The sequence below is a fragment of the Triticum urartu genome, chromosome 4 (genome assembly GCF_003073215.2).
Source record: "Triticum urartu cultivar G1812 chromosome 4, Tu2.1, whole genome shotgun sequence".
In the NCBI taxonomy this organism is placed as follows: domain Eukaryota; kingdom Viridiplantae; phylum Streptophyta; class Magnoliopsida; order Poales; family Poaceae; genus Triticum; species Triticum urartu.
The window spans coordinates 222906787-222924560 of NC_053025.1; positions in this window are offsets into that span (position 1 = coordinate 222906787).

Sequence of the window (17774 nt, forward strand, 5' to 3'; positions counted from 1 at the left end):
ACAGAGGAATCATCGGAGTCGCGCTAACGCAAATGTTTTGCAGGGAAGCCATACTCAGGCCTATGAATATGAGCGCGGTTCATCAAACCGCCATGTTCATAAGACCAAGAACTATTCTGCCTATTCTTATGAGTACTATTGTCCACCTGCTAGACTTTTTGCTAGGGCTCCAAAGCCAAAGTTCTCAGATGCTGCACTTAGACTCATTGCTTCAAAGCCACCCTTGAAGATGTGGGTGGCTAAGAAAGCTTAACTCTCTTTTGCAGGGAAAGGTCTCCAGCAGAAAACCAAAATCGTCTGACGCTATTGCTGGGGACCTTAAACATCTTGTAGGGTGCAAGATCAAATGCCCAAATGGTCTTATTATGTACTTTGTTCCTGAATCGCTTGCTACTCGCCCTATCAGTCCAAATCTCGAATTAAGCTTTCATAACCCACTGGTTCGTCAAATGTTTTTGCTTCACAACTCTCTTCGTGAAGCCTATCCCCCTAACAGCACTGTAGGGTACGACACCAGCTGCTTCAGAATGGATTATTGATAGTGGGTGTACCAATCACATGACCGGCAAGCGAAGCCTTCTTATGGACTCAACCTTACGTCCATCCGACAAAAGTCACATCACATTTGCTGACACTGGTAAAAGTAAGGTATTGGGTCTAGGTAGAGTTGCAATCTCAAAGGATCAACACATGGATAGAGTCATGCTTGTTGAATCCCTTGGTTTCAACTTAATGTCTGTCTCAATGCTCTGCGATTTAAACATGATTGTGATGTTTGGAAAATATCGTTGCCTTGTTCTAATGGAATCTGACAAGTCTCTAGTGTTTGAAGGGTATCGGAAAGATGATTTGTACGTGGTAGATTTCTCAACAGGACCACAGCTAGCCGTATGTCTTCTAGCAAAAGCTTCAGAATGCTGGCTCTGGCATCGAAGGCTAGAGCATGCTGGCATGAGGAACCTGCACACCCTTGCAAAGAAGAAGCATGTCATAGGCATCGAGGGCGTCAAGTTCAAGAAATATCACTTATGCGGTGCCTGTGAAGCAGGAAAGATGACGAGGGCCAAGCATCCCTCGAAGAGAATCATGACAACGACTCGACCCTTCGAACTGCTCCACATGGATCTTTTCGGTCCCACTCATTACTCAAATCTTACTACTACTGCTTGTCTCTATGGTTTTGTCATTGTTGATGATTATTCTAGATATACTTGGGTGCATATAATCCTCTACAAGACTGAAGTGCAGGATGTCTTCAGACGCTTCGCCAATCGAGCAATGAACAACTATGGCGCCAAGATAAAACACATCAGAAGTGACAATGGCACTGAATTCAAGAACACTGGCCTGGATACATATCTTGATACTTTGGGAATCACACATGAATTCTCAGCTCCATACATGCCACAGCAGAATGGCATCGTCGAACGCAAGAACATAACACTTATTGAGATGGCCCGAACGATGCTTGATGAATACAAGACTCCAAGAAAGTTCTGGCCTGAAGCCATTGATACTGCATGCCATACAATCAACCGTGTTTATCTTCACAAGCTTCTGAACAAGACATCCTATGAGCTCCTTACTGGCAAGAAGCCAAATGTCAGTTACTTCAGAGTATTTGGCGCCAGGTGCTGGATCAAGGATCCACATCACACTTCAAAATTTGCACCAAAAGCACATCAGGGTTTTATGCTCGGATATGGAAAGGATTCGCACTCCTACAGAGTCTTCAATCTCTTTCATTATAAAGTGGTTGAAATAGTGGATGTGCGGTTCGATGAGACTAACGACTCACAAAGAGAGCACCTGCCAAATGTGCTAGATGAAGTTCCATCCAGTGAATCAATCAAACTCATGGGAACTGGAGAAATCATACCTTCTGAAGCTCAACCTGAAGAGGAACTTATCATCTCCGCACCTGATCAACCTGAAGACAATGCTCATCTTGAAGACAATCCCTCTAACAATGACAATGATCAGCAAGAGAAAAATCTTCGCCCTGTACATCCTCGTGTTGCCAATGAAGTGCACCCGGTCCACTCACTCGTTCAAGGGCAACACAGCTAGCAAATTTCTGTGGGCACTTCGCATTCGTCTCAATAACAGAACCCAAGAAAGTTGAAGAAGCCTTCATGGAACCTGAATGGATTCAAGCTATGCAAGAAGAGCTTCAATACTTTGAGTTGAATAATGTATCAGAACTAGTTAAGCGTCCTGATCCTCGGAAGCACAATATAATAGGCACCAAATGGATATATCGCAACAAGCAAGATGAGCATGGTCAAGTTGTCAGAAACAAAGCTCGTCTCGTTGCTCAAGGATACACTCAAGTTGAAGGGATTGACTTCGATGAGACATTTGCTCCCGTGGCTAGACTTGAAGCTATCCGCATACTGCTGGCCTATGCAAATCATCATAATATTCTTCTGTATCAAATGGATGTGAAGAGTTCCTTTCTCAATGGAAGGATTGAAGAAGAGGTGTATGTTGCACAACCGCCTGGTTTTGAAGATCCAAAACATCCTGACATGGTGTACAAGCTCAACAAGGCACTGTATGGCCTCAAACAAGCCCCTCGGGCTTGGTATGACACACTCAAATACTTCCTGAAGAGCAAAGGCTTCACATCTGGTTCCCTCGACCCCACTCTCTTCATGAAGACATATGATGGTGAACTGTTTGTGTGCCAAATATATGTGGATGACATTATCTTCGGCTGCACCAATCAGAAATATAGTGAAGAGTTTGGATATATGATGCAAGAGCAATATCAGATGTCCATGATGGGTGAGCTGAAGTTCTTCCTTGGTCTTCAAATACATCAGCAACGCAACGACATCTTTATATCTCAAGAGAAGTATCTCAAAGATTGCCTGAAGAAGTTTGGTATGCAAGACTGCAAAGGCTTCACGACACCAATGCCAGCCAAACATCATCTGGGTCCCGACGACAATGGTAAAGAGTTCGATCAAAAGATATACCGCTCCATGATTGGTTCTTTACTTTATCTATGTGCATCTAGGCCAGATATTATGCTTAGTGTTTGCATGTGTGCTCGATTCCAAGCGGCACCAAAGGAATCGCATCACTTAGCTGTGAAGCGAATTCTTCGATATTTGGCTTACACCCCAACTCTAGGATTATGGTATCCAAAGGGCTCAGAGTTTGATCTGGTTGGATTCTCGGATGCTTATTATGCTGGTGACAAGGTGGATCGCAAGTCTACATCAGGCACATGTCATTTTCTGGGACGATCACTTGTATGTTGGTCTTCAAAGAAGCAAAACTGTGTATCTCTCTCTACTGCTGAATCTGAATACATTGCTGCTGGATCTTGCTGCGCTCAGCTTCTGTGGATGAAGCAAACACTCAAAGACTATGGCATTCATCTGAAGCAAGTGCCACTCTACTGCAACAACGAAAGCGCCATCAAGATTGCCAACAACCCAGTTCAGCACTCGAAGACAAAGCACATTGAAATTCGTCATCACTTTGTCAGAGATCATGTTGTGAAGGAAGATATTGATATCATACACGTCAACACTGAAGAACAATTGGCAGATATCTTCACCAAGCCCTTGGATGAGAAGAGATTTTGCAAGTTACGGTGTGAGCTAAATATCTTGGAATCCTCAAATGTCCTGTGATCAGGCACACATCCTAACACTTATGCATATTGATGAATTAGATGTGCAACACACGAAGTGAAGTATATCTTACATCAATGAAGACATACATTCTAAATGTGAATACATTAATGTGGAATTTGACTTCGGAGCGCCACGATAATTGTGCACCGTGTCTGGGTCTAATACTCCCTATACGGTGGGTAACGCCACCACCAAATTCTTCTGTGTGAAGTGTTTTACCCATGGCGTTACATTTGTTATGTCTTCACATTTGGTTTGCCTTCAATCTCAACATGTCTTCATGATTATCTTCACTATGCTGATTATATATATATATACTAGTGTTCTATCCTCTACAGCATTCACTTATAGCTATGTCTTCTTGTTGAATCTTTTGAACTAAGTGAATGTGATCGGACCCTAACCTCTCTATGCTTTCTATCTCAACTCTATCTCTCCAAATCATATGCATTCTCTTGAAACTGTCAAATGTCTTCTCTGCGTCCTTGTCAGCAGAAGATACAGAGACAAACATTAAGTCCGCTTTCAATGCTAATTCCTTCACCTGAAACCCGGAGAAGTGGGAACGACCACCCGACAATCCAGGCATGCGTGGGAACGTGGAACATCCTTCAATATGTTGCATGATGGCCATGTGTCCTTCAGATGTGAATTGCCAGGGGCACCTGTGTAATAACACTGTGCCGTCCCTGTCCCTATAAATACACGCCTCACCACAGTCATTATCCTTTCTTCCACTCTCGCACGAACCCTAGCGCCACCGCTAGCCCTCGATGACGCCTGTGACGAAGCGCTTAGCTGCCGCGACCTCTCCGACACCGTCTTCACGCCGACCGCGGACATCGTCTTCTCCACCATCGCCGTAGGTGTCCTCCGTCGCCAAGTTAGGGCACGGACGATCGAACTGCTCGGCCTCCTCTTCCACCCCGTCTAGCAGTTCTTCGTGTGGTAAATAAAACTTCCTTTTTACGGCCCCTTTGATCCTATAGATTCATCACTTTCTACCACAAGCAGTTTCTGTTCACACCAGTTGGATCTATTTCATACTGCATCTCATAATATGCCTAGTATGTTCACTTATGCTTCACAAGTAGTTAGATTCCTCACTTGTACTGATTCGTGGATTCGTACAAATCTGGAACCAACTCCTTATCTATGAGTGAATGTCTTCGCACGATGAGGTCAATGTCTTCTAAAGTGATTTATCTTCAATATCTTCTGAGAATGCATATGACCTCTTCCCCTTCCCTCGCACCTTAATGCTGTCACAGGTACATGTCCGTGGGAGAATCCCTTGGTTCTCATAGTCTGCATTCATTTGCAGAATTCTTACAACATCATATAAATTCTCTCGAAGCCAGTTCCTGTTTGTCCATCAAGCGAAAGCCTTTGAAGCCTTTGAACGTATTGGAGCCATTCAGTCTAAAGTTCTTGGCTGCAAAGAAATCAGCAAGGAAGGGTGGCAGAAAGCGTCGAGCAGAAACATCAAGAGATCTGCCCGATGACCTCTCAGAGCTGTACAAGACAGATCCTGAAGAGGATTACAATTAGCGCAAGACACGAATCCAATGGATTCGACGATATTGGGCAGAACAGTGGTTCAAGTACAGGTTTGTGACAAAGGAATATGCTGAGAAGAATGCCATCAAGCGACCATGGGGAGACATCCTATACAGAAATCTTCAACCCAGGTCCAGAGATGAAGCCATTGAACAAGGCTTCTATCCCTGCATGATCCGTGGACCACAGCCTGCAGATGCTGACCCATCGTCACTACGATGGTGTCGTGACGACAATCTGTTCAAGCCCAACTTCCAATTTGCCCAGAATTCGGCGAAGCAGAACAAGAAGTCATTGGGACTAGACTTCAACCCTGGTCCCTCTGCTCCCCGTGCCGATCGCACCCGCGAAGCTGAACCCAATCTTGTTGGGCCCTTCTACAACCTGGAAGGTCTCATCACTCATATCGTGGTTCAAGGGACAGCTGTGGATGAGCCTGCAGATGACGCTGAATCTGATGAAGCTGTCGGTGTTCTGGGAACGGGGGTCCCCAGACTTGCCTGCCTGCGGCCTGCGGCGTGGCTCAAAGGGGGGCCCAGCACGGCCCATCTTCATCAACACAGACCCAAGACCCTCGCGGGGCAGACGACACGGAGCTTCCTCAGGCTGGCCCGCGAGGAGGCAGAGAGATCAAGGCGGGGTACCTCATGAGGTGCCCGTGACACAAGCCATGACGACCAAAGGCGCCAGGCGGGTGCCAGCCGCGCAGTGTCCTCCTTTCCTCTTTGGTGCAAAGGGAGCAAGCGCAGGCGAGAGCATCAAGCAAAGGAACCCGTTTCGGTGCAACGAGACCAAGACCAGTCCAACGGCAGGGAGGAAGTCATTGTGGAGCCCCAGCCAGCGTCACCACCAGAGCCTTTGGCAGGCGAGGACCAACTTTAGTCAGGATAAGTGTACCAGATGTTCCCCTTCAAAGTGGCCAATTGTTGGCTCCCTTCCCGCTCAATATTTGGGAAGAGGCCCAGGGCCTTTGCCTATAAATAGGACTAGCCACCCACAGGGTAGAAAGATCGGATCGCAATCGAGAAGAGAGAGAGAGAGAGAAGGGTGACTGAACTCCTCCTAGCAGTTCGTCGCCCCAGCCAAGAACAGACCCTCGCGAGGCTGTTCTTCCTTGTATTGCTCATCATCATCAGCCCAAGAGGCAATCCACCACACCACACACTGGAGTAGGGTATTACACCACAACGGTGGACCGAACCAGTATAAACCCTGTGTCTCTTGTGCTATTCTTTCCATAGCTTAGATCATAGCGAGGCGGAGGGGTATAGGTAGGTAGAAGGAGAAATCTCCGCGCGCACCCCAGTGTCCAAACCTCAAGGGTCTGCCGGAACCCGAAATCCGACATTTGGCGCGCCAGGTAGGGGTGCACCGGAATTCGTCTTCCACCACATGGTTCTCCTCCGACCATCGCGTCCATGTCTGACGCTCGTCGGGCCCGCGCCGAGCGCCGGGCCGCTCTCGCCTCCCGCGTTGCCTAGATGGCTCCTGTCGGCGGGCGTGCTCGCCGTTCCCCGTCACCTGCCGTCAACTCCGCCACCGGCCCGGCGGGGGACGAGCAGCAAGCGTAGTCTCAGCATCCGTCCGTGCGGCAAGACGGCCGCACCACTACTCCCTCGCTCACCCCAGCTGGTTCTTTGTCCCGCGCGCTCCACGCACCCATGGAGGCTCGAGCTGCGCTCATCGCGGCAAACGAGCTCCTGCGCTACCGTCCCGTCGACGACGTCTACGAAGAATGGCTCGACCGCGTCGCCGAGCTCGTCCGCGCCGCAGGGGGCTCTCCTGCGCCGTCCGTTCCGCTGCACCGCACCCTGCCCTGCGCGGGTGACAAAGCTCCGGGGGCGCCCCAGCCGCCTCCTCCTCAAGAAGGCGCCATGGCTCCAAGGCGCGTGGCCCCTGGGCGGAACCCGCTCCGTCAGGTGCTAGCGCGGCAAGAGCAGAGCTGCCAAGAAGTCCCTCGCCCACAAGAGGCTGCCCGGGTGCTCCCTGCTCCAGCACGCCGCGACCATGCTCCTACTCCCACACGTCAAGACCCCGCGCTGCTCCCAACTGCAGCGCATGGGGACATGCAAGACCAAGCTCTCCATCACTCAAGGCCTCCCATGGCCACAACAGGCTGCCGTGCCTTCACCACCGAGCTACGCAGCGTCACGTGGCCCGACAAGTTCAAGCCAGACCCGCCTCCTCGTTATGACGGCACGGCCGACCCTGCGGAGTTCCTCCAGCTCTATGAGCTGGGCATCGAAGCTGCCAACAGAGACGAGAAGGTCATGGTGAACTGGTTTCCCATGGCGCTCAAGGATGGGGCCCGCACCTGGCTCCTGAACCTGGCTCCAGGCACGATCTCCTCCTGGGACGAGATGCACATCCGCTTCATCGCCAACTTCCAAGGTACTCGCGACCTGCCACCCGCCGTGAGCGACATGCGCCGCATCAAGCAACAACCCGGAGAGACCCTGCATAAGTACATCCAGCGCTTGAACAACGCACACCTCAAGATTCCCAAGGTGACCGAGGAGGCCATCATCTCAGCCTTCTCCGACGGCGTGCGCGATGTCAAGATGAAGGAGGAGCTGGCGATGCATGAAGACCTGTGCACTTCCTTGGAGTTGTTCAACTTGGCAACCAAGTGCGCCGGGGCTGAAGAAGGGCGTCTCTCCCTCCTCGAGCTGCCTGCTGCAGACCCAGAAGAGAAGAAGCCCAAGGACAAGGATGTGAAGCGCAAGGGGGCTGCCGTGCTCGCGGCAGAACCAGACACCAAGCGGGGCAGAGATCAGCCCGAATCTTCCAAGGGCAGTTGGTACTGTTTGTACCACGACCTCCACACCCACAACACCAAGGAATGTCAAGAGCTCCGAGCCATGCGAGAAGGAAGGATCGGCCGTTGCCCCGACCGCGGTGACCGGGGCTACGGTCGAGGAGGAGGAAGTAACGCAGGACGCTGGGAAGACCGCTGCCCGCGCCAAGGGTGGCGCGATCGACCTTGCGAGGATCGCTGGCAAGACCCGCCTCGCGAGGGAGACTAGAGGGATCAGCCTCGCGAGGATCGCCCGCAAGGCAACGTAGGCCTCCCTCCGCTGCCGCTGCAGCCAAGGAGAAACGAGGACCGCCATCAGGACGAGGGGGCTGGGGGCTTCCAGGAGCCGCGCGTGATCGCCTGCATCCTGGGCGGGGCTCAAGCCCCAGCCTCTCAACGCATCTTCAAGCAGTTCACCCGCGAAGTGAATGCAGTCCTCCCCAAGCTCGAAGCCACGTGCCCTCTCAGGTGGTCGGCGTGCGCCATCACGTTCAGCTCAGCAGATCAGCTCAAGTGTGCGGCCACAACCGGAGTCCTCCCGATGCTTTGTTCCCTAATCATCAGCAACATGGTGGTCACCAGGACCCTCATCGATGGCGGGGCAGGGCTCAACGTCCTGTCCGTGGAAACATTCAACAATCTCCACGTGCCCTACAACCAGCTTCAGCCAACCAAGCCTTTCTCCAGAGTCACCGACGGCTCCACGGTCCCGATTGGGCAGGTCCACCTCCCTGTCACCTTCGGGGCACGCGACAACTACCGCACCGAGCTCATCGACTTCGACGTCGCCCACATTCGCCTGCCGTACAATGCCATCCTTGGGTACCCAGCGCTGGCCAAGTTCATGGCCATAACTCACCACGGCTACAACGTCCTCAAGATGCCAGGAACTGGCAAAGTCATCACGGTGCCATGTGAAGAGAAGGACGCGGTGTGTTCCCTGGAACGAGCCTTTCAGGCCGCATCACTGGAAGACCCGGATCGCGGAAGCAGGAGGCTTCCCGAGACCGCCCCCGAGAAGAAGAAGAAGACATCGTCCGGCCCGGCCCCTCAGGAGGCAGGCCCCTCAGGGCCCGCGCCTGCCTAGGGGGAACCTCCTTCCATCACATAAGAAAGCGCGCCTGGCGCCCTCCTCAGGCAGGGCTCGGGTGCTCTCCCCTGGAGGGCCACAGACCTCGCTAAGGTAACGAGGGAGGCGCTTGGGCACCACATGGAGGCGTGTTTCGAAGCGCGTTTCCCTCAAGAAGGAGTAAGGCAAGGAGAGCCAGACCCTCAGGAGTTCGTCAGCAAGGCCATTTAGGAGCTACAGGAGTCAAGAGTCATGAAAGGCGGCCGCCGCCTACCAGCTGTGGCTCCCCATCCAGGCGAGGATGGTGGGCTGCGTGTCTGCATCGACATACCAGGGCTCAATCGAGTCGCCTCTCTGGAGTGCCTCTGGCCCTCACGAGTGGGGCGCTGCGAAGGTCCACCCCACAGCTACGTTCGCATACCTTACGGCTTGCCGAACGCGGCTGCCACGTACTAGCTCCTCATGAGGGGTATCATGGAGGCTCAAGAGGCCAGGCGTTCCGCAGCCCTGGTGGAGATGGAGATGGTCCGCGAGGAGCCACCTGCGCCTCCGGAGCCTCCCGAGGCCCCTGGGCCTGGGGGCTCGTGAGGATCGGCTTCCGCAGCCCACCGAGTCTGCTACACCAACACTCCTTCGTCCTCAACATTATCAGGTGACATCTTTCAAGTCTCATTTCTAGCTGGGAGCGCCCCCCAGGGCTGCATTATTCCCAGGCCACGTGGCTCCGTCCCTGTGGCATGTATCCCTTTTATTTCATGTTGTTAGCTTACCTTGTTGGGGGCGCCCCTTGGGCTGCATCATCCCCCATGTCGCTCGGGCCAGACCCAGCGGCATGTATCCCTTTTGCGTTTATTTCTGGCTATGCGTCCGACCCACCATGCTTGATTATTTGATGCCTATCCACGGCACCTCTTCTTCTCCATGCCGACCACTTGCACATTAAAGGGGGTTTACCTGAGCATCGCGACTCAGGGCTCTTACTGGCTCTCCAGCCCTCACCCTCTGGCCTTGTCCATGGCATCGTGACCTGGCATACCAGCGACGCCTGAGACCAGCTCGAGGGCCGGGACCCGAGGACATAGAGTGCCGCCATCTAACCAAATTTGCAGGGACACATCACAAGATAAGGCCCAGTGCCAGGCGCAACTCGCATAGAGGTAGGGCCCCGTGAGTCCCGCGCTAGCTCACGGGTGCCCAGATACACCTCGCCAGGCCCTACCGTGCCAGCCACGTGTCAGGGCGGGGCTGTACACGCCCCGGGGGCTCCTCCCGGAGGGGAGCCCCCTCCCACGTACCAGTGGAAGCACCATGCTCCGCGCTGGCTGACGACACTGCCGAGGAGTGGCTATGCCTGTACACATACGGAAGCGCTATGCTCCGCGCTGGTGATAAACAACTGAGGGTGGCCCCCGGGCCGCATCAACCTCAGGGAGCCCAGAGCTCAGTGACTAGCCTCATCGTAACGCCTCCCCTCGGGAGTGCCGCGCGAGGGGGCTGGGCACGGGGGCTGCGCCTGGGTCACACCCAGACGCACGCCACCCAGCCAGGCCCCCCCGGGCCTGGTTCGTCGCGCGTCTCTCCCTGAGCGGAGCCAAGGTACGAAAGCCGTTTAAGCGTCAAGGGGGACTCCTGAGCATCGCGACTCAGCAGCCTAAATGGTCACGTAGCCCCTCACTCCTTAGTTTCGAAGGCCTAACGACGGTTGAGGTATGCGCGCGGCCGGCCTCTGCAGATGTAGAACGGTAGATCCACCCACATCACACCTCCCTACTTGCTGTTCGTGCACCAAGGGGGACTCTTGAGCATCGCGACTCAGGAGCCTAACTTGTCATGTAGCCCCTTACTCCTTGGTCCCGTCCTGGTTTCCGGTCGGGGCTAACGGCGACTGAGGTATGCGCGGGGCCAGGCTCTGCCAGCGTAGAACACAAGCAAGTAGGAAGAAAAAGCGTAAATTTCAAGGAATTCAAAAGCAAATATTACAGTCCACACTGTTATCTCAATGCCAAACACAAGTTTAAACGCCTCCCCGAGGCATGATACATGTGCAGGAATTAAAGGAATGCAAAGGCACCTCGGGAGTCACTTGGGCCATGGGAGCTGAGCTCGCTCCAGCCGGCTCAGCCAGGCCTCGCGAGGACGACCGGGCAGGAGAAGCCCGTGCGTCGCGGTCACCTTCCTTCGCGGGCAGAGGCGCTGCCACGGATGGAACCTCAGGAGCTCCCTTCGGCTTTTGCTGCGGGCGCCAGCCTATCCAAGAGATGCGGATGTCAAGCCTCAGAAGCAGAACAAGAAATAAAGACAAGAATCAAGCGCTTACGGGTAGTCGCCAGTGAGCTCAAGCGGCCTCCGGCCAAATTTGAAGCTCGAAAGCTGGCTGGAAGGGTCAACCTCGGGAAGCTTGGAAGCGGAAGGGGATCCCTCGACTCTCCGTCAGTCGCCTCGGAGTCAGGCCCTTTTTCTCGCTCGCCTCCTTCCTCCTCTTCGCTGGAGTCGTCGGAGGACACGTCCACCGATTCCCCGGGAGTTTCCATGGGCACAGGCCCGTCCCCGTTGAAGACGGGCATGGACTCCACTACCTGCTCCCAGTCGTCACGGAGGAACAAGGGCGTAGGAGCGCCCTCCAACCTCGCCACATCGCCCCCGACCAGAGATTGGAGGACCGCAGCCAGATCTTTGTCGGACAAGGCCACGGGGCTCGGATGGCGCCTCCACATCAGAAGTGAGTACTGCCAAAGCGGAGCCAGCTGGTGCTCCAGGAATTCCCTCAGCAGCGACACGCCGGTCAGCTTCGCCGCCGCCAAGTTGGCCGGCCTCAGATCCGCGTCCATCTTCTCCAACACCAGCTTCGCGCGGGGGTCCGCGAGCTCCGCTCGACCCCAATCGCTCGAGCTCGTGGGTTGCTCTGTGGGCAGATCAGCCGAGGGTGGATGCGCCCAGCATCTGCCAAGACCCACTTGCTCCTGAAGCCCTCAATCCTTTTCCCGTGGTTCGAAATGGCAATGGCGCCACCGTACGCGATGAAGCTTGCGTACGCGGAAGCAGGACCACGAGAGGTCCGGAGGTAGAAGTAGTGGCGCAGCAAGGCCACTGAGGGCTGCACCCCTACGTGAGCCTCGCAGTAATAGGCGAAAATTGCCAGGAGAAGGACGGAGTTGGGGTGGAGATGCAGAGCCTGTAGCTTATAATGGCGGAGGACAAAGTAGAAGAACTTGGAGAAGGGAGGCACCAGGCCAGCAGCAATGGCGCTTACAAAGAACGGATAGAAGGTGCTCCCTTGGCCCTCAGGGGTGGCGGAGCCGGCCTTGAACACCTTCCCCCCGTCGATGCCCTACGCCGCCGCCATCTGGCACAACCGAGCGAGGCTCGCCTCCGACACGTTCGGCGAGTCCAGGGCAGATGAGTACCAAGCTCCGACCGGGGACTGACGAGGCGCCATGGCTTCCTAGGTCACGCGGTCGGAGTAGATCTGGAAATTTTGGAGGAAGGAAGGAGAGGCGCAAGAAAGGGGATCTGAGCAGCAACCGGAGAAATGAAAAAGCAAAGCCTAGGCAGATGCCGCTCCTTTATCAACTCGCACGGTTGCTGAGGCGCTCACGTCCAATCAACCGCCACGCGGCGCCCAAGGCCGCAGGCTGTTAGGGCCCGTGGCGCTTCGCTCTTGCCCTTTCGCCTCCCTGCACGGCCAAGTCCAGGCGCGCCTTGGGCCCGGGGGCTACTGTCGGTGTTCTGGGAACGGGGTCCCCAGACTTGCCTGCCTGCGGCCTGCGGCATGGCTCAAAGGGGTCCCAGCACGGCCCGTCTTCATCAACACAGACCCAAGACCCTCGCGAGGGGCCAAGCCTCACGGGGAGGACGACACGGAGCTTCCTCAAGCACGGCCTCATCAGGCTGGCTCGCGAGGAGGCGGAGAGATCAAGGCGGGGTACATCACGAGGTGCCCGTGACGCAAGCCATGACGACCAAAGGCGCCAGGCGGGCGCCAGTCGCGCAGTGTCCTCCTTTCCTCTTTGGTGCAAAGGGAGCAAGCGCAGGCGAGAGCATCAAGCAAAAGCACCCGTTTCGGTGCAACGAGACCAAGACCAGTCCAACGGCAGGGAGGAAGTCATTGTGGAGCCCCAGCCAGCGTCACCACGAGAGCCTTTGGCAGGCGAGGACCCACTTTAGTCAGGATAAGTTTACCAGATGTTCCCCTTCAAAGTGGCCAATTGTTGGCGCCCTTCCCGCTCAATATTTGGGAAGAGGCCCAGGGCCTTTGCCTATAAATAGGACTAGCCACCCATAGGGTAAAAAAAATCGGATCGCAATCGAGAATAGAGAGAGAGAGAAGGGTGACTGAACTCCTCCTAGCAATTCGTCGCCCCAGCCAAGAACAGACCCTCGCGAGGCTGTTCTTCCTTGTATTGCTCATCATCATCATCCCAAGAGGCAATCCACCACACCACACACTGGAGTAGGGTATTACACCACAACGGTGGCCCGAACCAGTATAAACCCTGTGTCTCTTGTGCTGTTCTTTCCATAGCTTAGATCTTAGAGAGGCGGAGGGGTGCCGGTAGGTAGAAGGCGAAATCTCCGCGCGCACCCTAGTGTTCGAACCTCAAGGGTCTGCCGGAACCTGAAATCCGACAAACGCCATCCTTGGGTACCCAGCGCTGGCCAAGTTCATGGCCGTAACTCACCACGGCTACAACGTCCTCAAGATGCCAGGAAGTAGCGGAGTCATCACGGTGCCCTGTGAAGAGAAGGACGCGGTGTGTTCCCTGGAACGAGCCTTTCAGGCTGCATCACTAGAAGACCCGGATCGCGGAAGCAGGAGGCTTCCCGAGACCGCCCCCAAGAAGAAGAAGACATCGTCCGGCCCGGCCCCTCAGGGCCCGTGCCTGCCCAGGGGGAACCTCCTTCCATCGCATAGGAAAGCGCGCCCGACGCCCTCCTTAGGCAGGGCTCGGGGGCTCTCCCCTGGAGGGCCACCGACCTGGCTAAGGTCACGAGGGAGGCGCTTGGGCACCACATGGAGGCGTGTTTCGAAGCACGTTTCCCTCAAGGAGTAAGGCAAGGAGAGCCAGACCCTCAGGAGTTCGTCAGCAAGGCCATTCAGGAGCTACAGGAGTCAAGAGTCATGAAAGGCGGCCGCAGCCTACCAGCTGTGGCTCCCCATCTAGGCGAGGATGGTGGGATGCGCATCTGCATCGACATACCAGGGCTCAATCGAGTCGCCTCTCTAGAGCGCCTCTGGCCCTCGCGAGTGGGGCACTACGAAGGTCCACCCCATATCTACGTTCGCATGCCTTACGGCTTCCCGAACGCGGCTGCCACGTACCAGCGCCTCATGAGGGGTATCATGGAGGCTCTGGCGGAGATGGAGATGGTCCACGAGGAGCCACCAGCGCCTCCGGAGCCTCCCGAGGCCCCTGGGCCTGGGGGCTCGTGAGGATCGGCTTCCGCAGCCCACCGAGTCTGCTACACCAACACTCCTTCGTCCTCAACATCATCAGGTGACATCTTTCAAGTCTCATTTCTAGCTGGGAGCGCCCCCCCAGGGCTGCATTATTCCCAGGCCGCGTGGGTCCGTCCCTGCGGCATGTATCCCTTTTATTTCATGTTATTAGCTTACCTTGTTGGGGACGCCCCTCGGGCTGCATCATCCCCCAAGTCGCTCGGGCCAGACCCAGCGGCATGTATCTCTTTTCCGTTTATTTCTGGCTATGCGTTTGACCCACCATGCTTGATTATTTGATGTCTGTCCACGGCACCTCTTCTTCTCCATGCCGACCACTTGCACGTTAAAGGGGGGGTACCTAAGCATCGCGACTCAGGGCTCTTACTGGCTCTCCAGCCCTCACCCTCTGGCCTTGTCCACGGCATCGTGACCTGGCATACCAGCGACGCCTGAGACTAGCTCGAGGGCCGGGACCCGAGGACGTAGATGTAACACCCCGGATGTAACTTTCCCTATTTGTACTCCAACTCTTGCCGTTTCCGGCGTTAAGTTATATTTATTTCCTCGGGTTCAGGTTTTTGTCTCCGTGTGTTGTTGTCGTTGTCATGCATCTCGTATCATGTCATCATGTGCATTTCATTTGCATACGTGTTCATCTCATGCATTCGAGCATTTTCCCCGTTGTCCGTTTTGCATTCCGGTGCTTCGTTCTCCTCCGGTGGCCATTTCTAGCTTTCTTTCGTGTGTGGGGATTAAACATTTCCGAATTGGACCGAGACTTGCCAAGCGGCCTTGGTTTACTACCGGTAGACCGCCTGTCAAGTTTCGTACCATTTGGACTTCGTTTGATACTCCAACGGTTAACCGAGGGACCGAAAAGGCCTTGTGTGTGTTGCAGCCCAACACCCCTCTATTTTGGCCCAAAACCCACCTAACTCTGCTCCATCACCTAGAGCATATGATCACGATCGCGTGGCCGAAAACCGCACCTCATTTGGACACTCCTAGCTCCCCCTATGCCTATATATACACCCCCCATTCCAAATTCCAGGTCTTCTCCTACCCTAACCCTAGTCCTTTCGTCATCCGCGCGCCGGACGTGTCCACCGGCGCCGGACAAAGTCGCCGCAGCCAGCCACCGGGCGCCAAGTGGCAGCCCCTCGCCCCCGCGCCGCGCGACCCGCCGGAGCCCGCTTCGGGCCCCCGGAGCCCGCTCCCTCGCCCCGCCTCCTTGCGCCCGAGGCGCCGCCCGGCCCCGCCCGGCCGGCGCGCACCGCCGCCGCCTCCGCCGCTCCGCCGCCGCACCATCTCCGCGCCGCCTCGCCCACCGCGCTGCCTCGCCGGCCGCCGCGCGCCGCCGCCTCCGCCGCGCCGTGCTCCGCCGCCGCCGCCCTCCGCCGTCCTCCTCGTCTTCTCGCCGAGTCCGGCCGGCGTGCCTCCCCTCGCCAAGTTCGGCGACGAACTCCGGCAAGAACCCCGGCGATCCTCGTAAAGCGTGCAGATCTCAGATCCGGATTTGTCTCGGGTTGACTTTTTGCCCGGAACCCTAATCCAGGTGCTCCTGTTCGCGGCTCCGTAACTTTGCATCCGTAGCTCCGATTCATGCATATAGCATATCAAAATGTTCATCTCAGGGAGTGCATCATTTCATTCCATTGCATCATTTTCATTAGAGTTCATCTTGATGCCCGAAATGCTGTTAGAAGAGGGCTACTTGAGTTAATTGTCAGATCTGCTACTCCGTTTAGCACTTTTGTCATTTTTGCCATGATTATTGTGTGCATGATATGCCCGTGAGTTCTACATGTGTTTTGATAAGGGTTTTGTCATCTTTCCAGAGGTGCAACCAATGTATTTTTATGATGTGTGTGTTGACTCGTGCAAGCTTGCAAAGTGGTGCACTTGCTAATTCTGTTTTCAGGGACTTAGTAGTTTCACTAAGTCCTGGGATTGTTTAGTTCATGATGCCATATGTTCTTGTTGTTTCCTAGTGATCCGTGCCTCTTTTGAGGATGATAAGTAAGGGAGTTTTGTTAATCTTTTAGTGCTCTATCCATCCATCTCTTTGTTTGCAATTATGGAGCACCCTAGCTTGAGTCAATCGAGCTCTACTTTTGCTTCGTTGCGAATCTGGGCAGATCGTCAACTTGTTTGCGATTTTGCCGATGTTATTGTAGTTGATCCGTGCATGCTATGCCATTGTTCTTGCCATGTCTAGCTTGAATTTTGTGCCTTCTTGAGGGATGTATGCTTGTCTTCCCATGACTTGCACCATGGTGAGTGCATCGAGCTTGTAAACATGCCTTCGTGAGTTATGTTTCAGCATGTCCCAGTTTTCACTGTCTGAAAACTGATTATGTTTTTGCTATGTTCGTGTGCTTGTTAGTACATTTTTTGATCCCTTTTGGCTCAAGGTCACTAAGGAATTTTGTTAAGATTGTTGAGTAGCTCCATGCCATGTCTTTGTTTGTCATGTTCAGGTCCTGTAGCATGTTGTTTCGTTGCTCCGAAGAGGGCTATATGATCTGAAATTCTAGACAAGTCTGAGATCTGTTTTACCATTTGCGTTTTTGCCATGCTTGTTTGAACCTCCTAATGGATTAATTGGCCATAGCTCAGTGCTAGACTTTTGTTAAGAATTTTGAATGCTTCCCTGCCATGTATTTTGATGCCATGTTTGAATGCTGTAGCATGTTCATCTGATTGCATTTAGATGCCTACTTGCTGTAAATCGCAGACTGGTGTCATTTTTGAATCGCTTGCCATTTCCAAACCGTAACTCCGATTCCGGCGTTCTTTATATCGTTTTCAAGCGATTTCATCTCATCTTTCCAGTGTCACACTTGGTTTTCGATGTTGAGGCCAGGTTCATGTATTTCCTGTCATATCTTGCATTTGGCATCCCGCATCGCATCCCGCATAGCATGTCATCATTTCATCATATTGCCTGTTCTTGCACGTGGTTGATTGTATACTTGTTTCTTGTTTGTCTTGTTTCGGTAGAGCCAGGAGACGAGTTCGCTAACGAGGATCCCGTTGAGCTTGCCTTCGAGGATCCAGTCAACTCTGACAACTGTGCAGGCAAGATGATCATACCCTCGAAATCACTACTATCTTTGCTATGCTAGTTTGCTCGCTCTTTTGCTATGCCATTGCTACGATGCCTACCACTTGCTTGCAAGCCTCCCAAATTGCCATGTCAAACCTCTAACCCACCTTGTCCTAGCAAACCGTTGATTGGCTATGTTACCGCTT